General features: G+C 42.0%; 1 long non-coding RNA gene and 1 other non-coding gene across 2 annotated transcripts; one reads left to right on the top strand and one right to left on the bottom strand.

Moving 5' to 3' along the window:
* Nucleotides 1-453: 453 nt before the first annotated feature.
* Nucleotides 454-21,353, bottom strand: LOC137307086 (uncharacterized). The gene is made up of 4 exons (XR_010959025.1): nucleotides 20,880-21,353; nucleotides 20,418-20,503; nucleotides 4,267-4,357; nucleotides 454-724 (listed from the first exon to the last, which is right to left on the bottom strand). It is a non-coding gene; the product is annotated as an uncharacterized lncRNA (long non-coding RNA).
* A 3,682-nt stretch (nucleotides 21,354-25,035) lies between these two features.
* trnak-uuu (transfer RNA lysine (anticodon UUU)) lies at nucleotides 25,036-25,108 on the top strand. Its single transcript has one exon. It is a non-coding gene; the product is annotated as a tRNA-Lys (tRNA).
* The last annotated feature ends 1,523 nt before the right edge of the window (nucleotides 25,109-26,631 follow it).

Below are 26,631 nucleotides of genomic sequence, written 5' to 3'. Positions count from 1 at the left end.
AGCAATTTGTTCCGATCTGTTGCAGTTCTGCTTCCGGCCAGTAGATGTCCCCAAACCCCGGGACAGTGAAGTTTGCAGATGAGAGAGGGACAGAACAGAAACTAATTCTTCACATTATATTGCACGAGTGGGATTTAGAAAAACTGGGAATGGAGAACATTTTGTTCGACAAAACATTAGTTGTAATGCTGTATTAAATGCTTTTAATTAATTTCGGGTTTATAGCCTATACTGAGGAAGAATGCAACAAAATACAAGAAGACTTTAATAAGCTTGCTGAAAGGCGGTCAAAATGGCCATTGAATTTCCATATAAAAAATGTGAGGTGGTGCATTTTGCGAGGAGAAATAAGGAGGCCACATACTGCTCCGAAAATAAGAGTATAAATGGGGTGGAAGTGCAAAGGGATTTCGGGGTAGAGATTGATAAATCATGAAAAAGAGCAACTCAGGATGATAAGGCCATAAAAAGCAAACACAGAGGTTTATTTCCAGAGGAATAAAATTGTCAAGCAGATAAGTTGTGTTGAACTGTAATTTAAACTGTCAAACCTTTGGCCAAACTGTTAAACTTTCCTTTTCTGAAATCCGTGCTGACTATTCTTTGTTGTATTTTCGGTTTCTAGATGTTTTTCTGTTGCTTCATTGAGTGAAGGATTCCATGATCAATCCGACCACCGACCTTTAGTTAACTGGTCTTATGTTCCCTGGAATTGTTCTACATCCTGTTTTGAAATATAAGAATCACATTAGCTGTCATCCAGTCCTCTGGCAGTATTCCTTTTTTGAAGATTTTTTCCGATGCATGTAACAGTGCCTCTGCTATCTCTTCCCTTGCTTCATTTAATATGCACAGATGCAATCTATCTGGACCAGGAGTTTAACCACACTTTCGAACATAAATACCTTGATATCTTTATTGACCTCTTCCTCCAATACATTCACCCTGTTAATCTCCCGGGTAAATACTGAGGCAAAGTAACAATTCAACATTTCTGCCATTTCGCTGACGTTACCAGTGAGTTTATCTTGTGCATCACTTGGTGGCACTCAAGATGTTCTGATTTTCCTTTTGATATTTTTGTGTCAGTGGAATAATTTACTATTTCTTTTTATATTCCTTGATAATTTGATTTCCTGGTTCCTGTTTGCTTCCCTAATTGTTTTGGTGACTTCTTCCGAACCTCTTCCTATTCGCTTTTGCCATCCTCTTATTTAATATCTATGAATGAGAAATTCCACCAGCTTGTTGTGTCTGTTCAGGGGCTGATGTTTGGGAACTATTTATTGTCTATGATTAAAGTGCCAGAAACCCAAAGCGTGCAATTCAGTCCGAAACTCAACAGAAACACTCGACTTCTCCCTCATAGTGAAATAAGGCGCTATAATGGTGAGTATAGCTGCCTTCCAAGCAGTTAATTCCAACAGGTTTGAATCCCAGCACGCTGAATTCAGAAACACCAAGACTGGAACCGAATTTGATGATGTTCAGAGGGACAGTGTTTCCAAAACACAAACGGGTTTAATTTATATAAAAAATACTTCTAAAATTCATTTATTTCCCCCATAAAGTTAAATTTAACTCTGTTCCTTTGTATTATTATTTGCCCTGATCTGTACGGTGGATACGGGACAAAATTGCTTGAATTCAGTGAAATTAATTGATTTTCGGAAGGTTTTCCCTCTGCTAATTCCCGTTCCTTATTTAAATTATGTCGGATTAACCTTTCTGACCTATTGAAGGGTCATAGTCCTGAACCGTTAACCCGAGCTTCCCTTCTCCACAGATGCTGCCGGACCTGCTGAGTCTTTCCAGCATTTTCGGTTTTAATTTTTTCTGTATTTTGTCCCTTTCACTTTTGACGGTCGCCGTTGAACCTTCCAGATTTGCGCTCAGTTTTTATTTGTGTTTCAGTTCGGTTTATTTGAATTAATATAAATCGTGTCCTGAGAAATCAGACAGAAATATTGTGCAATGGAGAGTGAAATATAATGGGGCAACTTTCGAATGAGCAAAACAAAAACTTTATTATGAATCAATTGCCTAATTTTTCACTGACAAAACATGAAAAAATACGAGAGTAGAAGTTACAGAGAGAAACTATTTCCTCACGTTGCACATTGTCCTGAATCTGTAACAAAGACAGATAATATGAATTTGTTCCACTCTGTTACAGTTCTCACTTATGGCCAGTAGATGTCAGATTGTATGTGAGTGTGAGAGTAATTCTCTGTCTGTCAGTTTCTGGTACTGTGTGTGAGCGTGATATTCATTCTGTATCCGTCAGTCTCCAGTTCAGTCTGTGAGTGTGGGATTCATTCTGTATCTGTCAATCTCTGGGAATGTGTGTGAGTGTGGGATTCATTCTGCATCTGTCAGTCTCTGGTATTTTGTCTCGGTGTGGGATCCATTCTGTAACTCAGTCTCTGGGCAAAGTGCAAGTCTGGATTCGTTCTGTATTCTTATTTCAGGCTACAGTATGGTGCTTGAAACTGTATCTTTAATTCACTAATGTATGCAAATCTTTTGTGTAGCATTAATTTGTAAATATGGATAAAATTTTGGATTTTGTTTTAATCAAACAACGTGTGTGAGTTTTGTTGTCGTATTATATCTTAATCTCTATGAAGATAATTTTCACTTCAATCTTTTACTGCGAAATTATTGGACTGGTATTTATGGTGTAGCTCAGTCAGCACTAATGGAATTGATATTGTATCTTTCAGTCTGACACGGTATGAGATATTTGGACTGGTATGTAAGGTGTAGCTCAGTCTGTGCGAATGGAATTGACACTCTTTCTTTCAGTCTGACACTGTCTGAGATTTTTGGACTGGTGTGTAATGTGTGGTTCAGTCTGTACGAATGGAATTGACATTCCAACTTTCAGTCAGACACTAAGATATTTTTGGACTCGTTTGTAATGTGTAGCTTAGTCTACATTAATAGGATTCATACTGTATGTTTCAGTGTGATAATGTATCAGATTTTTGGACAATATATAATGTGTAGCTCAGTCTGCACTAATGGAATTCATACTGTACCTTTCAGTCTGATACTGTGTAATATATTTAGACTGGTTTGTAAGGTGTAGTTGAGTCTACACTAATGGAATTGATTCTGTATCTTTCTATTTGTCACTGAATGTGACTTTTGGACTGGTATCTAATGTATACCTCAGTCTGCACTAATGGGATTGATACTGTATCTTCCAGTCTGATACAGTGTGAGATTTCTATACTGGTATGTAACATATCGGTCAGTCTGTACTAATCACATCGATACTATATCTTTCAGAATGATACTGGAACCGATTTTTGGACAGGTATCTCATGTGAACCTCTGTCTGCAGTGAAGGAATTGATACTGTGCCTTTTAGTTTGACACAATGTGATGTTGGGACAGGTAAATAATGTGTACCTCAGTCTGCACTAATGGGATTGATACTGTATCTTCCAGTACGATACTTTATGCGAATTTTGGACTGGTCTATAATGTGTAGCTCAATCTGCACTAATGGAATTGATACTGTATCTGTCAATCTGGCACTGTGATTTTTGGACTGGTATGTGATGTGTTGCTCAGTCTGCACTAATGGAATTGATACTGTATCTTTCAACCTGACACTGAGATTTTTGGACTGGTATGTGATGTGTTGCTCAGTCTGCACTAATGGGGTTGATACTGTGTCTTTCAGTTTTATACTGTATGAGACTTTTGGACTGGTATCTAATGTGTACCTCAGTCTGCAGTAAAGGAATTGAAACTCTACATTTCATTCTGACACTATGAGTTTTTTGGACATTTCTGTGAGTCAAATATGGGTAACATCTGAATTGGTATCAAATTTGTATCTCCGTGCACAATAGTGGCATGAATATTGCATCTTTAAACTCATAATGTGTGAGAGTTGTGGGCTGGTATTTAATTTGAATCTTGGAGTACACTGTTGTGATTCATTCTGTACCTATCAATCAGTACCATGTGTCAGTTCTATCTGGTATTTAATTTGTAGCTGAGGCTGAACTAATGTGAGATTGACACAGTGCCTTTCAATCTGATACTGGGTGTGATTTTGGACTGGGAATTATTGATCTGCCGGTCAGCGGTACTGAGTCGTTGTGAAATGGAAATTACGTCTGTCTCTCCTGCTCTGTTTCACTGTTGGATTGGGGTCAGTGTGGGACTGACTATTTCCGCTGTCTGAGACTGTGGGACTGATGACCTGTCTGTGTCTCTGTGCTCTGTGAGTGATAATGTACTTACTGTGTGTGAGAAGGAGCTGGCTGCACTGACTGCTCCTTGTGCCTCGGGTGGAGTAAACATCACACTGATTCTGGGCCCTTCAAGGATTTGACTGTAGGAAGAAAAAGTATCTCTTGTAACTCAAGAACAGGTGAAGTAGAAAATACAAAAGTGATCAATTGAATCTCTCTGTTAATAATCATTGTAATAACCACAAATGAAAACCAGTGATACAAACAGTGTCAGTGTCTGACTCCACTGCAGTCCTGCAGCTCTCAGCTTCTGCACACCAGGTGTGTTGGGCTCTTTTACAACAATTTAGTGACATACAGACACAACCCAACCCCTGCACTGATCCATGAATGGGACTACCCGATGGGGCGGGGACCTTTGAACATATCAGATTTCTGTTTCCCACTCCCTTGGGACGAACCATTCAACTGAAACAAAACAGACGCTGTTTAAAATGTGTCCTTCAACCTTCTCACCTGATGTCTGCCATAGATGCTCTTTGTATAACTCCCCATATCCTCACTATCCGGCTCTGTTTACTGTTCAATAACAAACACTAAAGGTTAATGGGCAGGTTTAAAAAATCTGATTTAATAGCTGCCACCAATCACAAACACGCTCACACTGCACATTGTCCGGTTTCAGCAATTTGTTCCGAACTGTTGCAGTTCTGCTTCCGGCCAGTAGATGTCCCCAAACCCCGGGACAGTGAAGTTTGCAGATGAGAGAGGGACAGAACAGAAACTAATTCTTCACATTATATTGCACGAGTGGGATTTAGAAAAACTGGGAATGGAGTCGAGCTGCAAGCACATTTTGTTGGAAAAAACATTAGTTGTAATGCTGTGTTAAATTCTTGTAAATGATTTAGGAGGTATAGTTAAACAGAGGAAGTCTGCGGCAAAATAAACTTGCTGAACGGCTGTGTAATTGGCCATTGAATTGCAATATCGAAAGGGTTGCGGTGCTGCATTTCGCAAGAGGGAATAAGGAGGCCACATACTGCTTGGAAATTAAGAGCCTAAATGGGGTAGAGGAACAATGTAAACCGTGTCCTGAGAAATCAGAGAGAAATACTGCGCAATGTACAGTGAAATATAATGTGGCAAATTCACAACTATTGAATGAGTGAAATAAAAACGTTATTATGAATAAATTGTCTTCATTTTTCAGGATCAAAAAGTGCAAAAATACGAGAGTAAAAGTTACAGACAGAAACTTTCCTCACATTGCACATTGTCCTGCTTCTCCAACCACGACAGATAATGTGAATTTGTTCCGCTCTTTTACAGTTCTCGCTTACGTCCAGTAGAGGTCAGTCTCTGGTACTGGATGTGAGAGTGGGGTTTATTGTGTATCTGTCAGTCTCTGGTACTGTGTGTGAGCATGGGGTATATTCTGCATCTGTCAGTCTTAGCTACTATATATAAGTGATGGATTCGTTCTGCATCTGTCAGTCTCTGGTGCTTTATGTGAGTGTGGGCATAATTCTATGTCTGTCAGTCTCTGGTACTGTCTGTGTGTGTGGGGGATACATTCTGTATCTGCCATTCTCTGCTACTTTATCTCAGTGAGGGTTTCATTCTGTAATTCAGTCTCTGAGACAATGTGCAATTCTAGATTCATTCTCGATTCTTATTTCAGTTTAGAATATCGTATTTGAAACTATATCTTCACAACTTCAAAGTATATACAGTTCTTTGTCGAGTATTTAATTTGTTAATATGGATACACTTTTCGATTTTCTTTAATCAAACAATGTGTGTGAGTTTTGGAGTAGTATTACATTTAATCTCTGAACTCTATTGTGAATGATAATGTACCTTTCAATCTGTTCACGTTGAAATTATGGACTGCATGAGATTTTTGGACTGGTGAGTAACATATTATTCATTCTGTGCTAATAGAATTGATATTGTATCTTTGAGTCTGATAGGCCAATGAGATTCTTGGACTGTTGTGTAATGTGTGGCTCAGTCTGCACTGATGGAATTGGCAATCTATCTTTCAGTCCAATATTGTATGAGATTGTTGGACTGTTATATAATGTTTAACTCAGACGGTGCTACTAGAATTTAGAGTATATCTTTCAGTCTGATCATTTATTTGATGTTTGGACTCGTGTGTAATATATAGCTCAGTCTGTACCAATGGTATTGACACTGTTTATTTCAGCATACCACGAGTATTTACCAATACATTGAATATGTAGCCAGGTGCACCAATTGAATTGATACTGTATCTTTCAATCTGACCCAATGAGTTTTTGGGACTGGTATGGAATGTGAAGCTCAGTTTGAAGTCATGTGACTGTGAGATTCATTCTGTATCTTTCAGTCTCTGGTACTGTTTGTGAGTGAGAGATTTATTCTGTTCCTGGTACTGTATGTGAGTGTGGGATTCATTCTGTATCTGTCAGTCTCTGATACTGTGTGTGAGTGTGGGATTCATTCTGTATCTGTCAGTCTCTGATACTGTGTGTGAGTGTGGGATTCATTCTGTATCTGTCAGTCCCTGGTACTGTGCGTGAGAGTGGGATTCATTCTGTATCTGTCAGTCTCTGATACTGTGTGTGAGTGTGGGATTCATTCTGTATCTGTCAGTCCCTGGTACTGTGCGTGAGTGTGGGATTCATTCTGTATCTGTCAGTCTCTGGTACTGTGCGTGAGTGTGGGATTAATTCTGTATCTGTCAATCGCTGATAATGTATTTGAGTGTGGGATTCATTCTCTATCTATCAGTCTCTGAGACTCTGTGTGAGTGTGGTATTCATTCTGTATCTGTCAGTCTCTGATACTGTGTGTGAGGGTGGGATTCATTCTGTGTCTGTCAGTCTCTGATACTGTGTGTGAGTGTGGGATTCATTCTGTATCTGTCAGTCTCTGATACTGCATGTGAGTGTAGGATTCAATCTGTATCTGTCAGTCTCTGATACTGTGTGTGAGTATGGGATTCATTCTGTATCTGTCAGTCTCTGATACTGTGTGTGAGTGTAGGATTCAATCTGTATCTGTCAGTCTCTGATACTATGTGTGAGGGTGGGATTCATTCTGTGTCTGTCAGTCTCTGTTACTGTGTGTGAGTGTGGGATTCATTCTGTATCTGTCAGTCTCTGATACTGTGTGTGAGTGTGGGATTCATTCAGTATCTGTCAGTCTCTGATATTGTTTGTGAGTTTTGGATTCATTCTGTATCTGTCAGTCTCTGATACTGTGTGTGAGTGTGGGATTCATTCTGTATCTGTCAGTCTCTGGTACTGTGCGTGAGTGTGGGATTCATTCTGTATCTGTCAGTCTCTGGTGCTGTGTGTGAGTGTGGGATTCATTCCATATCTGTCAGTCTCTGGTACTGACTGTGAGCATGGGGTATATTCTGCATTTGTCAGTCTCAGAGGTACGATATATAAGCAATGGATTCATTCTGTATCTGTCAGTCTCAGATACTGTGTGTGAGTGTCGGATTCATTCTGTGTCTGCCATTCTCTGCTACTTTATCTCAGTGTGGGATTCATGCTGTAATTCAGTCTCTGAGACAATATGCAAGTCTGAATTCATTCCATATTCTCATTTCAGTTTGCAGTATCTTATTTGAAACTGTATCTTTAATACTATAAAATATATACTGTTCTTTTTCGAGTATTTAATTTGTAAATAGGGATTACTTTTCGATTTTCTTTAATCAAACTATGTGTGTGAGTTTTGGAGTAGTATTACATCTTAATCTCTGAACTCTATTGTGAACGATAATGTACCTTTCAAAATGTTCACAGTGAAATGACTGGACTGGTCTGTAATGTGTCGTTCAGTCTGCAATAATTGGATTAATTCTCTATCTGAGTCTGACACTGTGTGAGATGTTTGGACTGGTATGTGATATGTAGCTTATCCTGCACTAAAGGAATTGATACTGTATCTATCAGTCTGATACTGCAATAGATTTTTGGACTGGAATGTGATGTGCAGCTCAGTCTTCAATAATGGAAGTGATACTGAATCTTTCATTCTGATACTGTATGAGATTTTTGGATTGGTGAGCAACATACAGCTCAGTCTGTGTTAATGGATTTGATTTTGTATCTTTGAGTCTGATACGGTATGAGATTGTTGGACTGCTGTATAATGTGTGGCTCAGTCTGCTCTCTTGGAATCGATTCTGTATCTTTCAGTCTAATATTTTATGGGATTTTCAGTCTGGTGTGTAATATACAGCTGAGGGTGAGCTAATAGAATTGAAGTTGTATCTTCCAGTCTGAACATTTATGAGGTATTTGGGTGAGTATGTAATGTATAGCTCAGTCTGTACCAATGGGATTGAGACTGTTTATTTCAGTATAATACTCTATGAGTATTTACCAATATAACTAATATGCAGATCAGTCTGCGCTAATGGAAATTATAATGCATCTTTCAATCTGACTCTGAGATTTTTGGACTGGTACCGAATGTGTAACGAAGCCTGCATTGATGGAATTGAGATGGTAACTTTCAATCAGCAACTGTGAGATTTTTGCTCTGGTATGTAATTTGTAACTCAGCCTGCACGAATGTTATGATGTGGAGATGCCGGTGATGGACTGGGGTTGACAATTGTAAACAATTTTACAACACCAAGTTATAGTCCAGCAATTTTATTTTAAATTCACAAGCTTTCGGAGATTTTCTCCTTCCTCAGGCAAATGTTTCAAGATCTCCTTGAAGCCTACGCATTTATACATATTGAACAATAATAAATGGTGTTTACAGACTGCCCCTGCAACTGCCCGTTGCCAAGGCAATCACCGTGTTCAGACAGAGAGGTGTTACCTGCAGAACCTCCGAATACACATTCAATAAAAAAACAAACAGGGAAAAAAAAGAGAAAAAAAAAACACAGAGAGAGGCAGAAACATCCGGAAGGCAGAGAGAGCCAGCAAATGACCCATTATATTAAAAACAGATAACATTTGTTCGCTGGTGGGGTAACGTGTAGCGTGACATGAACCCAAGATCCCGGTTGAGGCCGTCCTCATGGGTGCGGAACTTGGCTATCAATTTCTGCTCGACGATTTTGCGTTGTCGTGTGTCTCGAAGGCCGCCTTGGAGTACGCTTACCCGAAGGTCGGTGGATGAATGTCCATGACTGCTGAAGTGTTCCCCGACTGGGAGGGAACCCTCCTGTTTGGCGATTGTTGCGCGGTGTCCGTTCATCCGTTGTCGCAGCGTCTGCATGGTCTCGCCAATGTACCATGCTCTGGGGCATCCTTTCCTGCAACGTATGAGGTAGACAACGTTGGCTGAGTCACAGGAGTATGAACCATGCACCTGGTGGGTGGTGTCATCTCGTGTGATGGTGGTATCTGTGTCGATGATCTGGCATGTCTTGCAGAGGTTACCGTGGCAGGGTTATCTGTTCAATATGTATAAATGCGTAGGCTTCAAGGAGATCTTGAAACATTTGCCTGAGGAAGGAGAAAATCTCCGAAAGCTTGTGAATTTAAAATAAAATTGCTGGACTATAACTTGGTGTTGTAAAATTGTTTACAATTGCACGAATGTTGGTGGCTATGAGATTCACTTTGTATCTCTCAGTCTCTGGTACTGCGTGTGAGTGTGGGATTCATGCTGCATCTGTCACTCCCTGGTACTCTATTTGACTGTGGGATTCATTCTGTTTATACATTCTCTCGTACTGTGTGTGGGTGTTGAATTATTTCCACATATGCAGTTTCTCATACTCCATGTTTGGATGGGATTCATTCTGTATCTGTCATTCTCTGATACTGTGCATGAATGTGGGATTCATTCTGTATCTGTCAGACTCTGATACTGTATGTGAGTGTGGGATTCATTCTGTATCTGTCAGTCTGTGATAATGTATGTTAGTGTGGGATTCATTCTGTATCTCTCAGTCTCTGATACTGTGTGTGAGTGTGGGATTCATTCTGTATCTCTCAGTCTCTGACACTGTGTGTGAGTGTGGGATTCATTCTGTATCTGTCAGTCTCTGATACTGTGTGTGAGAGTGGGATTCATTCTGTATCTGTCAGTCTCTGATACTGTGTGTGAGTGTGGGATTCATTCTCTATCTGTCAGTGTCTGGTACTCTGTGTGAGTGTGGGATTCATTCTGCATCTGTCAGTCTCTGGTACTGTATGTGACTGTGGGAATCATTCTGTTACTGTCAGTGTCTGGTACTGTGTGTGAGTGTGGGATTCATTCTGTATCTGTCAGCCTCTGGTACAATATGTGAGTTTGGGATTCATTCTGTATCTGTCAGTCTCTGGTGCTTTGTGTGAGTGTGGGATTCATTCTATATCTGTCAGTCTCTGATACTGTGTGTGAGTGTGGGATTCATTCTGCATCTGTCAGTCTCTGGTACTGTGTGTGAGTGTGGGATTCATTCTATATCTGTCAGTCTCTGATACTGTGTGTGAGTGTGGGATTCATTCTATATCTGTCAGTCTCTGATACTGTGTGTGAGTGTGGGATTCATTCTGTATCTGTCAGTCTTTGATACTGTGTGTGAGTGTGGGATTCATTCTGTATCTGTCAGTCTCTGGTACTGTGTGTGAGTGTGGGATTCATTCTGTATCATTCAGTCTCTGGTGCTTTGTGGAAGTGTGCATTTCATTCTGTATCTGTCAGTCTCTGGTACTGTGTGTGAGTGTGGGATTCATTCTGTATCTGTCAGTCTCTGATACTGTGTGTGAGTGTGGGATTCATTCTGTATCTGTCAGTCTCTGATACTGTATGTGAGTGTGGGATTCATTCTGTATCTCTCAGTCTCTGACACTGTGTGTGAGTGTGGAATTCATTCTGTATCTGTCAGTCTGTGATAATGTATGTGAGTGTGGGATTCATTCTGTATCTCTCAGTCTCTGATACTGTGTGTGAGTGTGGGATTCATTCTGTGTCTGTCAGTCTCTGGTACTGTGTGTGAGTGTGGGATTCATTCTGTATCTGTCAGTCTCTGATACTGTATGTGAGTGCAGGATTCAATCTGTATCTGTCGGTCTCTGGTACTGTGTGTGATTGTGGGATTCATTCTGTATCTATCAGTCTCTGATACTGTATGTGAGTTTAGGATTCAATCTGTATCTGTCAGTCTCTGGTACTGTGTGTGAGTGTGGGATTCATTCTGTATCATTCAGTCTCTGGTGCTTTGTGTGAGTGTGCATTTCATTCTGTATCTGTCAGTCTCTGACACTATGTGTGAGTGTGGGATTCATTCTGTATCTGTCAGTCTCTGGTACTGTGTGTGAGTTTAGGATTCGTTCTGTATCTGTCAGCCTCTGGTACTGTGTGTGAGTGTGGGATTCATTCTATATCTGTCAGTCTCAGACACTGTGTCTGAGTGTGGGATTCATTCTGTATCTGTCAGTCTCTGATACTGTCTGTGAGAGTGGGATTCATTCTGTATCTGTCAGTCTTTGATACTGTGTGTGAGTGTGGGATTCATTCTGTATCTGTCAGTCTCTGATACTGTGTGTGAGTGTGGGATTCATTCTATATCTGTCAGTCTCAGATACTGTGTCTGAGTGTGGGATTCATTCTGTATCTGTCAGTCTCTGGTGCTTTGTGTGAGTGTGCATTTCATTCTGGATCAGTCAGTCTCTGGTACTGTGTGTGAGTGTGGGATTCATTCTGTATCTGTCAGTCGCTGGTACTGTGTGTGAGTGTGGGATTCATTCTGTATCTGTCAGTCTCTGGTACTGTGTGTGAGTGTGGGATTCATTCTGCATCTGACAGTCTCTGGTGCATTGTGTGAGTGTGGGATTCATTCTGTATCTGTCTGTCTCTGGTGCTGTGTTTGAGTGTGGGATTCATTCTCTATCTGTCAGTCTCTGATGCTGTGTGTGAGAGTGGGATTCATTCTGTATCTGTCAGTCTCTGATACTTTGTGTGAGAGTGGGATTCCTTCTGTATCTGTCAGTCTCTGGTACAATATGTGAGTTTGTGATTCATTCTGTATCTGTCAGTCTCTGGTACTGTGTGTGAGTGTGGGATTCATTCTGTGTCTGTCAGTCGCTGGTACTGTGTGTGAGTGTTGGTTTCATTCTGTATCTGTCAGTCTGTGGTACAATATGTGTGTTTGGGATTCATTCTGTATCTGTCAGTCTCTGGTACTGTGTGTGAGTGTGGGATTCGTTCTGTATCTTTCAGTCTCTGGTACTGTGTGTGAGTGTGGGATTCATTCTGTATCTGTCAGTCTCTGATACTGGATGTGAGTGCAGGATTCAATCTGTATCTGTCGGTCTCTGGTACTGTGTGTGATTGTGGGATTCATTCTGTATCTGTCAGTCTCTGATACTGTATGTGAGTTTAGGATTCAATCTGTATCTGTCAGTCTCTGGTACTGTGTGTGAGTGTGGGATTCATTCTGTATCATTCAGTCTCTGGTGCTTTGTGTGAGGGTGCATTTCATTCTGTATCTGTCAGTCTCTGACACTATGTGTGAGTGTGGGATTCATTCTGTATCTGTCAGTCTCTGGTTCTGTGTGTGAGTTTGGGATTCATTCTGTATCTGTCAGTCTTTGATACTGTGTGTGAGTGTGGGATTCATTCTGTATCTGTCAGTCTCTGGTACCATGTGTGAGTGTGGGATTCATTCCATATCTGTCAGTCTCTGGTAATGTGTGTGAGTGTGGGATTCATTCTATATCTGTCAGTCTCTGGTAATGTGTGTGAGTGTGGGATTCATTCTGTGTCTGTCAGTCTCTGGTACCATGTGTGAGTGTGGGATTCATTCTATATCTGTCAGTCTCTGGTAATGTGTGTGAGTGTGCGATTCATTCTGTGTCTGTCAGTCTCTGGTACTGTGTGTGAGTGTGGGATTCATTCTGTATCTGTCAGTCTCTGGTACTGTGTGTGAGTGTAGGATTCGTTCTGTATCTTTCAGTCTCTGGTACAATGCGTCAGTGTGGGATTCATTCTATATCTGTCAGTCTCTGGTAATGTGTGTGAGTGTGGGATTCATTCTATATCTGTCAGTCTCTGGTAATGTGTGTGAGTGTGGGATTCATTCTGTGTCTGTCAGTCTCTGGTACCATGTGTGAGTGTGGGATTCCTTCTATATCTGTCAGTCTCTGGTAATGTGTGTGAGTGTGGGATTCATTCTGTGTCTGTCAGTCTCTGGTACCATGTGTGAGTGTGGGATTCATTCTGTATCTGTCAGCCTCTGGTACCATGTGTGAGTGTGGGATTCATTCTTTATCTGTCAGTCTCTGGTAATGTGTGTGAGTGTGGGATTCATTCTGTGTCTGTCAGTCTCTGGTACTGTGTGTGAGTGTGGGATTCATTCTGTATCTGTCAGTCTCTGATACTGTATGTGAGTGCAGGATTCAATCTGTATCTGTCGGTCTCTGGTACTGTGTGTGATTGTGGGATTCATTCTGTATCTATCAGTCTCTGATACTGTATGTGAGTTTAGGATTCAATCTGTATCTGTCAGTCTCTGGTACTGTGTGTGAGTGTGGGATTCATTCTGTATCATTCAGTCTCTGGTGCTTTGTGTGAGTGTGCATTTCATTCTGTATCTGTCAGTCTCTGACACGATGTGTGAGTGTGGGATTCATTCTGTATCTGTCAGTCTCTGGTACTGTGTGTGAGTTTAGGATTCGTTCTGTATCTGTCAGCCTCTGGTACTGTGTGTGAGTGTGGGATTCATTCTGTATCTGTCAGTCTTTGATACTGTGTGTGAGTGTGGGATTCATTCTGTATCTGTCAGTCTCTGATACTGTGTGTGAGTGTGGGATTCATTCTCCATCTGTCAGTCTCAGATACTGTGTCTGAGTGTGGGATTCATTCTCTATCTGTCAGTCTCTGATACTGTCTGTGAGAGTGGGATTCATTCTGTATCTGTCAGTCTTTGATACTGTGTGTGAGTGTGGGATTCATTCTGTATCTGTCAGTCTCTGGTACTGTGTGTGAGTGTGGGATTCATTCTGTATCATTCAGTCTCTGGTGCTTTGTGTGAGTGTGCATTTCATTCTGGATCTGTCAGTCTCTGGTACTGTGTGTGAGTGTGGGATTCATTCTGTATCTGTCAGTCGCTGGTACTGTGTGTGAGTGTGGGATTCATTCTGTATCTGTCAGTCTCTGGTACTGTGTGTGAGTGTGGGATTCATTCTGCATCTGACAGTCTCTGGTGCATTGTGTGAGTGTGGGATTCATTCTGTATCTGTCAGTCTCTGATAATGTATGTGAGTGTGGGATTCATTCTGTATCTGTCAGTCACTGATACTGTCTGTGAGTGTGGGATTCATTCTGTATCTGTCTGTCTCTGGTGCTGTGTTTGAGTGTGGGATTCATTCTCTATCTGTCAGTCTCTGATACTGTGTGTGATTGTGGGATTCATTCTGTATCTGTCAGTCTCTGATGCTGTGTGTGAGAGTGGGATTCATTCTGAATCTGTCAGTCTCTGATACTGTGTGTGAGAGTGGGATTCATTCTGTATCTGTCAGTCTCTGGTACAATATGTGAGTTTGTGATTCATTCTGTATCTGTCAGTCTCTGGTACTGTGTGTGAGTGTGGGATTCATTCTATGTCTGTCAGTCGCTGGTACTGTGTGTGAGTGTTGGTTTCATTCTGTATCTGTCAGTCTCTGGTACAATATGTGTGTTTGGGATTCATTCTGTATCTGTCAGTCTCTGGTACTGTGTGTGAGTGTGGGATTCGTTCTGTATCTTTCAGTCTCTGGTCCTGTGTGTGAGTGTGGGATTCATTCTGTATCTGTCAGTCTCTGATACTGTATGTGAGTGCAGGATTCAATCTGTATCTGTCGGTCTCTGGTATTGTGTGTGATTGTGGGATTCATTCTGTATCTGTCAGCCTCTGGTAGAATATGTGTGTTTGGGATTCATTCTGCATCTGTCAGTCTCTGATACTGTCTGTGAGTGTAGGATTCGTTCTGTATCTGTCAGCCTCTGGGATAATATGTGAGTTCGGGATTCATTCTGTATCCATCAGTCTCTGGTACTTTGTGTGAGTGTGGGATTCATTCTGTATCTGTCAGTCTCTGGTAATGTGTGTGAGTGTGGGATTCATTCTGTATCTGTCAGCCTCTGGTACTGTGTGTGAGTGTGGGATTCATTCTGTATCTGTCAGTCTCTGATACTGTATGTGAGTGTGGGATTCATTCTGTATCTGTCAGTCTCTGGTACTATGTGTGAGTGTGGGATTTATTCTGTATCTGTCAGTCTCTGGTAATGTGTGTGAGTGTGGGATTCATTCTGTATCTGTCAGTCTCTGGTGCTGTGTGTGAGTGTGGGATTCATTCTGTATCTGTCAGTCTCTGATACTGTATGTGAGTGTAGGATTCAATCTGTATCTGTCGGTCTCTGGTACTGTGTGTGATTGTGGGATTCATTCTGTATCTGTCAGTCTCTGATACTGTATGTGAGTGTAGGATTCAATCTGTATCTGTCGGTCTCTGGTACTGTGTGTGAGTGTGGGATTCATTCTGTATCTGACAGTCTCTGATACTGTATGTGAGTGTGGGATTCATTCTGTATTTGTCAGTCTCTGATACTGTGTGTGATTGTGGGATTCATTCTGTATCTGTCAGTCTCTGAGACTCGATGTGAGTGTGGGATTCATTCTATATCTGTCAGTCTCTGGTAATGTGTGTGAGTGTGGGATTCATTCTGTATCTGTCAGTCTCTGGTACAATGTGTGAGTGTGGGATTCATTGTGTATCTGTCAGTCTCTAATACTGTGTGTGAGTGTGGGATTCATTCTGTATCTGTCAGCCTCTGGTACAATGTGTGAGTGTGGGATTCATTCTTTATCTGTCAGTCTCTGGTAATGTGTGTGAGTGTGTGATTCATTCTGTATCTGTCAGTCTCTGATACTGTATGTGAGTGTGGGATTCATTCTGTATCTGTCAGTCTCTGGTACTATGTGTGAGTGTGGGATTCATTCTGTATCTGTCAGTCTCTGATACTGTATGTGAGTGTGGGATTCATTCTGTATCTGTCAGTCTCTGATACTGCATGTGAGTGTGGGATTCATTCTGTATCTGTCAGTCTCTGGTACTGCATGTGAGTGTGGGATTCATTCTGTATTTGTCAGTCTCTGATACTGTGTGTGATTGTGGGATTTATTCTTAATATGTCAGGCTCTGATACTGTATGTGAGTGTGGGATTCATTCTGTATCTGTCAGTGTCTGAGACTCGATGTGAGTGTGGGATTCAGTCTGTATCTGTCAGTCTCTGATACTGTGTGTGAGTGTGGGATTCATTCTGTATCTGTCAGTCTCTGATACTGTGTGTGAGTGTGGGATTCATTCTGTATCTGTCAGTCTCTGATACTGTGTGTGAGTGTGGGATTCATTCTGTATCTGTCAGTCTCTGATAGTGTATGTAAGTGTGGGATTCATTCTGTATCTGTCAGTCTCTGATACTGTGTGTGAGTGTGGGATTCATTCTGTATCTGTCAGCCTCTGGGACAATATGTGAGTTCGGGATTCATTCTGTATCCATCAGTCTCTGGTACTTTGTGTGAGTGTGGGATTCATTCTGTATCTGTCAGCCTCTGGTCCTGTGTGTGAGTGTGGGATTCATTCTGTATCTGTCAGTCTCTGATACTGTATGTGAGTGTGGGATTCATTCTGTATCTGTCAGTCACTGGTACTATGTGTGAGTGTGGGATTCATTCTGTATCTGTCAGTCTCTGGTAATGTGTGTGAGTGTGGGATTCATTCTGTATCTTTCAGTCTCTGGTGCTGTGTGTGAGTGTGGGATTCATTCTGTATCTGTCAGTCTCTGATACTGTACGTGAGTGTAGGATTCAATCTGTATCTGTCGGTCTCTGGTACTGTGTGTGATTGTGGGATTCATTCTGTATCTGTCAGTCTCTGATACTGTATGTGAGTGTAGGATTCAATCTGTATCTGTCGGTCTCTGGTACTGTGTGTGAGTGTGGGATTCATTCTGTATCTGTCAGTCTCTGATACTGTATGTGAGTGTGGGATTCATTCTGTGTCTGTCAGTCTCTGATACTGTGTGTGAGAGTGGGATTCATTCTGTGTCTGTCAGTCTCTGATAATGTATGTGAGTGTGAGATTCATTCTGTATCTGTCAGTCTCTGGTACTGTGTGTGAGTGTGAGATTCATTCTGTATCTGTCAGACCCTGGTACTGTGCGTGAATGAGATTCATTCTGTTCCTGGTACTGTGTGTGCGTGTCGGATTCATTCCATATCTGTCAGTCTCTGGTACTGACTGTGAGCATGGGGTATATTCTGCATTTGTCAGTCTCAGAGGTACGATATATAAGCAATGGATTTATTCTGTATCTGTCAGTCTCTGGTGCTGTCTGTGAGTGTGGGATTCATTCTGTGTCTGCCATTCTCTGCTTCTTTATCTCAGTGTGGGATTCATGCTGTAATTCAGTCTCTGAGACAATGTGCAAGTCTGAATTCATTCCATATTCTTATTTCAGTTTGCAGTATCTTATTTGAAACTGTATCTTTAATACTTTAAAATATATACTGTTTTTTTCGAGTATTTAATTTGTAAACAGGGTTTACTTTTCGATTTTCTTTAATCAAACTATGTGTGTGAGTTTTGGAGTCGTATTACATCTTAATCTCTGAACTCTATTGTGAATGATAATGTACCTTTCAAAATGTTCACAGTGAAATGACTGGACTGGTCTGTAATGTGTCGTTCAGTCTGCAATAATTGGATTAATTCTCTATCTGAGTCTGACACTGTGTGAGATGTTTGGACTGGTGTGTGATATGTCGCTCAGTCTTCAATAATGGAAGTGATACTGAATCTTTCATTCTGATTCTGTATGAGATTTTTGGACTGCTATATCATGTGTGGCTCAGTCTGCTCTCTTGGAATCGATTCTGTATCTTTCAGTCTAATATTTTATGGGATTTTCAGTCTGGTGTGTAATATACAGCTGAGGGTGAGCTAATAGAATTGAAGTTGTATCTTCCAGTCTGAACATTTATGAGGTATTTGGGCGAGTATGTAATGTATAGCTCAGTCTGGACCAATGGGATTGAGACTGTTTATTTCATTATAATTCTCGATGTGTATTTACCAATGTAACTAATATGCAGATCAGTCTGCGCTAATGGAAATGATAATGTATCTTTCAATCTGAATCTGTGAGATTTTTGGACTGGTACCGAATGTGTAACTAAGCCTGCATTGATGGAATTGAGATGGTAACTTTCAATCAGCAACTGTGAGATTTTTGCTCTGGTATGCAATTTGTAACTCAGCCTGCACTAATGCAGGTGGCTATGAGATTCACTTTTTATCTCTCAGTCTCTGGTACTGCGTGCGAGTGTGGGATTCATGCTGCATCTGTCACTCCCTGGTACTCTATTTGACTGTGGGATTCATTCTGTTTATACATTCTCTCGTACTGTGTGTGGGTGTTGAATTATTTCCAGATATGCAGTTTCTCCTACTCCATGTTTGGATGGGATTCATTCTGTATCTGTCAGTGTCTGGTACTGTATGTGAGTGTGGGATTCATTCTGCATCTGTCAGTCTCTGGTCCTGTGTGTGAGTGTGGGATTCATTCTGTATCTGTCAGTGTCTGGTACTGTGTGTGAGTGTGGGATTCATTCTGTATCTGTCAGTCTCTGGAACTATGTATGAGTGTGGGATTTATTCTATATCTGTCAGTCTCTGATACTGTTTGTGAGTGTGGGATTCATTCTGTATCTGTGAGCCTCTGGTACAATATGTGAGTTTGGGATTCATTCTATATCTGTCAGTCTCTGATACTGTTTGTGTGTGTCGGATTCATTCTATATCTGTCAGTCTCTGATACTGTGTGTGACTGTCGGATTCATTTTGTATCTTTCAGTCTCTGATACTGTGGGTGAGTGTGGGATTCATTCTGTATCTGTCAGTCTCTGGTACTGTGTGTGAGTTTGGGATTCATTTAGTATCTGTCAGTCTCTGATCCTGTCTGTGAGTGTAGGATTCATTCTGTATCTGTCAGTCTCTGATACTGTGTGTGAGAGTGGGATTCATTCTGTGTCTGTCAGTCTCTGATAATGTATGTGAGTGTGGGATTCATTCTGTATCTGTCAGTCTCTGATACTATGTGTGAGTATGGGATTCATTCTGTATCTCTCAGTCTCTGATACTATGTGTGAGTGTGGGATTCATTCTGTATCTATCAGTCTCTGGTGCTGTATGTGAGTGTTGGATTCAATCTGTATCTGTCAGTCTCTGGTGCTTTGTGTGAGTGTGGGATTCATTCTGTATCTGTCAGTCTCTGGTATGGTATGTGAGTGTGGGATTCATTCTGTGTCTGTGTGTCTCCGTACTGTATCTGTGTGTGAGATTCATTCTGTAGCTGTATATAACTTTTCTCTCAGATTACATTATCGCGTTCAATATTGTCGCTTTAATACCTTAATATTGAAATAGTTTTGCTCATTATTTAATTAGTAAATATGGATAAACTTTAGGATTTGATGCTGGAGGTTTTAATCAGATAATTTGTGTGCTTTTTGTACTCCTAGTAAATCTGTATCTCTGTGACTAACATTGTGAATAATAATTTATCTTTCATACTGATATGGTGACATTTTTGAATTGGTATTTAATGTGTAGATCAGGCTGCACTAAACGAATTGATACTGCATCTTTAAATTTTATTTGATAAGATTTTTGGACTCATGTGTAATGTGTTTTTCAGTCTGTGCTAATAGAATTGATGCTGTATATTTAAATCTCACAACATGAGTATGTTATAAACTGGTATCGAATCTGTTTCTCAGGTTACACTGTCACAGCATTTCTCAATCTGATACTGTACATGAGTTTTAGACTTGCAATTTGTATCTCATGATAAGCTCTTCGGATGGATACTCACGTGTTTTGTCAGAGTTCTGGGCGAGTATTCAATTTGAATCTCGGGGTATCTGGTATTTAATCCATGGCTAATGTTGCCCTTTTGTGAAATGGACAACCTGAAAGCGTGACTTTGGACTGGGATTTTTGTATCTTCCTGTCAGCGGGACTGAGTTCGGGGGAAATGGAAACAGCGTCTGCCTCACCTGCTCTGTTTGACTGTTGGATTGAAAATGTGTCTCTGGCACCTGGGATCAGTGTGGGACTGACCACTTCTGCTGTCTGAGACTGTGGACCTGATGACCTGTCTGTATCTCTGTGCTCTGTGAGTGATAATATACCTACTGTGTGTGAGAAGGAGCTGGCTGCACTGTTCCTTTGCCTCGGGTGCAGGAAACTTCACATTCATTCCAGATCCTTCAAGGGTTTGCCTGTAGAAAGAGACATATTTATTGCAACTCAAGAACAGGTGAGGTAGAAAATACAAAAGTGATCAGTTTAATATCTCTGTTAATAATTATTTTGAACATCCACAAATGAAAACCAGTGATACAAAGAGTGTCAGTGTCTGACTCCACTGCAGTGCTGCAGCACTCAGCTTCTGTTCAGCAGGTGTGTTGGGCGATTTTAAAACAATTTAGTGACATCCAGACACAACCCAACCCCTGCACTGATCCATGAATGGGATTACCCGATGGGGCAGAGACATTTGCACAGGTCAGGTTTCTAATCCCCTCTCCCATGGGACTAACCGTTCAACTGAAAGCAAACAGCCACTGTTTAAAATGTGTCCTTCACACTTCTCACCTGGTGCCTGCAATAGATGCTCTTTGTATAACTCCCCACATCCTTACTGTCCGGCTCTGTTTCCACTGTTCACTGTCCAATAAAAATAAACAGGGTGAGACTGGAACTAAACCAGGAACATTCCCCACTGGTTTGGGGAGAGAAAGCAGCAATGGTTTTAAATATCAGGATCTTCCCATTCTCTCTCCCTTCCCCTGGACACACCCTGGACACACACAGCCCGAGAATGCCCTCTCCCTTCCCCCTCTCACTCCATGTTCCGGGACCAGTTCCTGATCCACTCCGCCTCTTACAAACAGCCCCCGGACTCAATGCCGATCTCTGAGCCCATCTGCGGACACGGTCCCGAAGCGATGAGCTGCTGTAACGAGGCTGCTCTTTGCTCCCTTCCCCCGGGGGCCGTGATCTCTCCATTCCCGGCTGTTTTTAACCATCTTCTTCCGCTCACTGAGGGAATGGCGCCCACAGGCCGAGCTGGGGGAGGGCGGGGGGGGGAGCGCGCATGCGCTCTTCTGCTCACCAGCAAGCAGCGCTGGGGGCGGGGCTGAATCACGCATGCGCAGATATCTCTTTTTTTCCCAATACAAAAATCGATGGAAACTTTCCCCAATTGGATTTTTTCAGAGTCTGAGCAAAGGAAGTGGGGGAAAGGTCAGAGGGAATGGGGTCCACAGGCAGTGCAGGAACAGGCACCAGAATGGGAAACAGATGGGATTCCACCAGTGCCGAACGCTGGAATCCAGACTGACTTTACAATCTCCAACCATTAAACTGGATGTTTCCATCCCTGCTGTTTCTCTCGGTATCTTTTGATGGTAAAGAGCCTTTCAGAGATAAAGTGGGCGGCTGTGGAATGAGCCAATGGGTTCTGTTCATTCTTGTGCTCTTTACTGATAAAACTGACGTTTGAGGAAGAAACTGGAGGGAGGATTTCTCAAACCAATCCTGCAGAAACATTGGAGGAAAGAGTGAGGCGGTGTGTTTGCTGGGACCATGTAGGATTAATATCTGACGGCAACAGTCCCAGATTAACTTAATCAGAGTGAAACGCGCGGTTAAAGAGTTTAGTACCGAACGACCATGAGCTGCAAAATCAAACATAGTGCAACAGGCAAAAGAGGATTAAATGTGACCCATTGTTTTTGTCACTCTCTGCACTGTCCCTGACTGTGGAATTAATAATGTGTCTGCATCTGGTACAAGATCAATGAGAGATGAGATTGCATCTTCTGTCTCTCCAATGGGATCTTTCTGGAAAGAACGGGACTTTGCATGTCAGTCTTCAATTGGTACCGTGGCACTGTGTCTCCGCGCTGTCTCTCAACGTGTCTGTCGCCCTCTCTCTCTCTCTCTGGTGCTGTATCTGAGGGCTGGATACGACAACAGAGCGTGATATGAACACACTGATAGGACGTGTAAGACTGACAGTCTCTCTCTCTCTAGTACGGACATGAAGGTGGGATACTGTCTGATATTAAACCGAAAGAAAGAGATGTCCGGGCCGGGCCTCACTGCAACTGGGGATGTCTTCGGCTCCAGTCCCAGTTCATGGTCATAATCTTTTCACAGATACGGGGTGGGAGTCTCTGTCAGAGCGGAACACTGGTGGAGAAACTCCGCGTCATAACTCAAACCCGAACACATGAGATTCTCCAAATGTTTGTGAGGTGTTTGTGAACAGCTGAACCCGTCTGGGAGGGGATGTGTGGGGAGATAGAACAGGGAAACAGACTGTAATGGAGGAGCCGAGTTGACTTGTTATTGAATGGACTGTATTCAGGCAGGAATCTTACTGACTTTTCATTGTAACGGGGTTTATTTGAAAGCTCCGCGTTTCTGGGAATCTTTGAATATGAAGCCCGAGTCTGTAAGGGTTTGTGCGGAGCGCTGTGTTTCGGTTCTATTATCGTTAGAAATCGGTGGTCGGAGCGAACTGGAGGTGGAGCTGGAAGATCAGAGTCTGCCATCTGTCCTGTCTGTCACTCTGTCTCCTCCCCTCCCGCTTTCTCTGTTTAATCCCCCATATGGAACCAAAGCGGGTAGGTGGACTCGAAACACGGTTTACTAGTCAACAAGGCGAAAGGCGAGTAACATTTCTGATCTCCTGGGCACCAGGCCGTTCACTGTTACTTGTTTCTGTACAGAGTTAGATATCATTGATTCCCCAGTGAGTTTGATGCGTTATGTAAATAATCCAACAAAATAGAACAGAAACGGAGCGAAGCGCTGAATGCCGCAGATGTAGAAAGGTTAGTCGAGCTGTTCTGGTGATGCTTTACGAGCCCAGCATGACAAGTAGTTTAAATAAATACAAGAAATCTGGTGATGTGTGGACTGGGGTCCAAAAGTTACCGTTCAAATTACCGGCATGTGGTCGGTGCCCCGACTCCAGTCCCATTAATACCTCATCTCGCCTACAACGAGAATAAAGCAGCACCAGTACCAGGATATCAGCGTCTCCGTCCAGCCAGGAACCAGCCCTTTCACAGATACAGTCGGTGGCTCTGAAAAGAGCCTTTACATCGAGTTACATCGCAACTGCAGCACAGAAACAGTCCATTCGGCCCAACTGGTCGATGCCGGTGTTTATGCTCCACACGAGGCTCCTCCCTCCCTAATTTATCTAACCCGATCAGAATACTCTTCGATTCCTTTCTCCATCATGTGTTCATCTAGCTTCCCCTTAAATGCACCTGTGCTATTCGTCTGAACTCTTCCTTGCGTTGGTGTTTTCCACATTCTTACCACTCTCTGGGTAAAGCACTTTCTCCTGAATTCCCTATTGGATTTATTCGCGACTATTTTCTATTTTATAATTATTATCTTTAGTTTTGGACTCCCGACAAGTGGAAACATTTTCTCTCTGTCTACCCTATGAAACCCCACTGTAAGACCTCGATCAGAACACCCCTCAGCCTTCTCTTTTCTAGTGAAAACACCCCCAGTCTGTTCAGCATTTCCTCGTCAGAATATTCTTTTATTTCTCGTATCATGAGAATCTTTTTGCACCTTCTAAGTCCTTTCTATAATTGGAGACCAGAACTGTGCAAATTACTCCAAGTTTGGTCCAACCAAGGTCCCTTACAAGTTCAACAAAACTTCTTTGCTTTTCAATTCTATCTGTCTAGAAATGAATCCTAGTGTTTGATTTGCCTTTTTATGACCAGCATCGCTACTTTCAGTAATTTGTTCATCTATACCGCGAGATCCATTTGCTCCTCTATCCCGATTAGACTCTTATTATCCAATTGGTATGTGATCTCCTTATTCTTCATTCTGCAAGTTTATTAATGTCCTCTTACATTTTGACACATTCTTCCTTTGTATTAACTACATCCCCCAATTTGGTTTCGTCCACAAACTTAGAAATTGTACTTCCGATTCTCGAGTCCCGAATTGTTAATGTAAATTGTGAACAACAGTGGTCCCAACACCGATCCCTGTGGAACTCCACTTCCCACCTTTTTGCCAATCTGAGTAACTACCCTTAACCTCTATTCTTGGTTTTCTGTTTTGTTGCCAGCTTGCAAACCATTCTGCCATCTGTCCCCTGACTCCACCTGCTCTGAACTTAGCCACGAGTCAACAATGCGGTGCCTTATCGAAGGCCTTCGGAAAATCCAAACATATTGCATCAACTACACGAACCTTGCTCTCCATGGGTCTCTCAGAGTGTTTACATTGCCCGCTCACCCTCACTGATATTCCATCTTTCAACTGCTGTAATATTGTCCTTTAGCAATATTGCTACTCCTCTTCCTTTTCCTACTTCTCTGTCCTTTCTAAAGATCATATGGACTTGAATATTAAGCTGCCATTCGTGTCCAGCTGGTAGTTGGGTCTCCGTAATGATTTAATGTAATTATTTAACTTTACCCAGTGGCTGATGTGAGCTGCCGGAAAATGTGCGTGCAGCTGGTCAAGTATTGCAGGTATCGAGGATCTCTTCAGTCCGATATCAGGTGAAGAATTACTGGCTGTTGTGTAATTTCCATTGATTGGGGCTTGGCGTCATCTACTGGACGGAAACGGGAACTGCAACAGAGCGAGAAAGGATCCGTCAGAAACCAGTTTAAATGAGGAACAGAATCCAACAGCCGAGAGTGTGTGTTCAGGGTCTGATGTTTAGGAACTATTTAATTGTTGTTGCTAGTTAGCGATGGTGGTATAGTGGTGAGCATAGCTGCCTTTTAAGCAGTTGACCCGGGTTCTGATTCCCAGCCATCGCAATTCAGTGTTTGTATTAATTTGCTTGCTTCAGAAACTCAAAGTTTACAAACGAATGCGTTGCAATTCAGCTGGGTATTGTTTCCAAAACATAAACAGGTGTAATTAGAATAAATTGTTTTCAACGTTCATTTCTTTTACCCGTAGAAGGAATGGACGAAAAACATACTGGAAATAGTGAGCTACCGAGTGTCTAACGAGAGTGACGAAGGCAAATGATATGTTAGTCTTTATTGCAAGGGCGTTGGAATATAAGAGTAAGGAGTTCTTGCTGCTATCAGGAGATATTCTGTAAAATTGGCCTATATTCGCTGGAGTTTAGAAGAAAGAGAGGTGATCGCATTGAAACATATACATTTCTTAGACGGCTTGACAGGGTAGATACTGAGAGGCTAATTCCCCTGGCTGGAGAGTCAAGAACTAGAGGTCATAGTCTCAAGATAAGGGGTCGGCCATTTAGGATCGGCATGAGGAAAAAATTATTCACTCAAAGGACTCTGAATCTTTGGAATTCTCTCCCCAAGAGGCCTGTGAATGCTCAATCGTTCAATATATTCAAAGCTGAGATCGATAGATTTTTGGAATCCAGGGGAATCAAGGGATATGGGGATCGGGCGGGAAAGTGGAGTTGAGGTCCAAGATCCCCCAAGATCTGATTGAATGGCGGAGCCGGCTCGAGGGGCCGTATGGCCTACTCCTGCTCCAATTTCTTATGCTCTTATGTAAAGAGCCTTATATCCAAGTGTGCTGACGACAAGAAGTTAGGTGGCACAGTAAGCATTATAGATGGGAGCAGAAAGTTGCAAAGGGACATTGATAGATTAAGTGAGTGGGCAAGACAGTGGCAGATGGAGTTCAACGTGGGAAAGTGTGAGGTCATCCACTTTGGACCTGAAAAAGATAGATCAGAGTATTTTCTAAATGGCAAGAAGCAAGGAACTGTGGGGGAGGAGAGAGATTTAGGGGTCCACCAAAAATATAAGGTGAAATTTTGATCTTTATCTCAAGGGAACTGGAATAAAAAGGAGTGGAAGTTATGTCACAGTTATACAGAGATCTGGTTAGACCTCATTTCGAGAACTGTGTTCAGTTCTGGGCACCGCACTCTATTATGGTTTGGACTGAGAAGGGGTTTTTCTCTTTGGGATTCTCTGCAATGGGAGGGAATAGGAAAGGGTTTGGTCTGTTCGGATTTTTTTCCAGTGGCAGTGAATGAGAAGGGGTTTTGTCCATTGGGATTCTATGCAATGGGACAAAATAGGAAAGGGTTTAGTCTGTTCGGATTTTTTTCCAGTGGCAGTGAATGAGAAGGGGTTTGGTCCATTGGGATTCCTTCTGCGTGCTCTTGCATTGATACGGAGACCTGCATGTTGCCAAATTGCTTTGTGTTTAACTTTATGCCCCCTCGTTTGAACCCTAAAAAGAAAAGCATAAATGTACTGGAACATGGAAAGGAAATTCGTCAGATATCAGGTTATCAGCGGAGCTTATAGGGCAGGTTACTGCTCGCCAGATAATGCTGAGC

This window comes from Heptranchias perlo, chromosome X (assembly GCF_035084215.1).
Source record: "Heptranchias perlo isolate sHepPer1 chromosome X, sHepPer1.hap1, whole genome shotgun sequence".
Taxonomy (NCBI): Eukaryota; Metazoa; Chordata; class Chondrichthyes; order Hexanchiformes; family Hexanchidae; genus Heptranchias; species Heptranchias perlo.
This window is presented reverse-complemented; position numbering and strand designations above follow the sequence as displayed.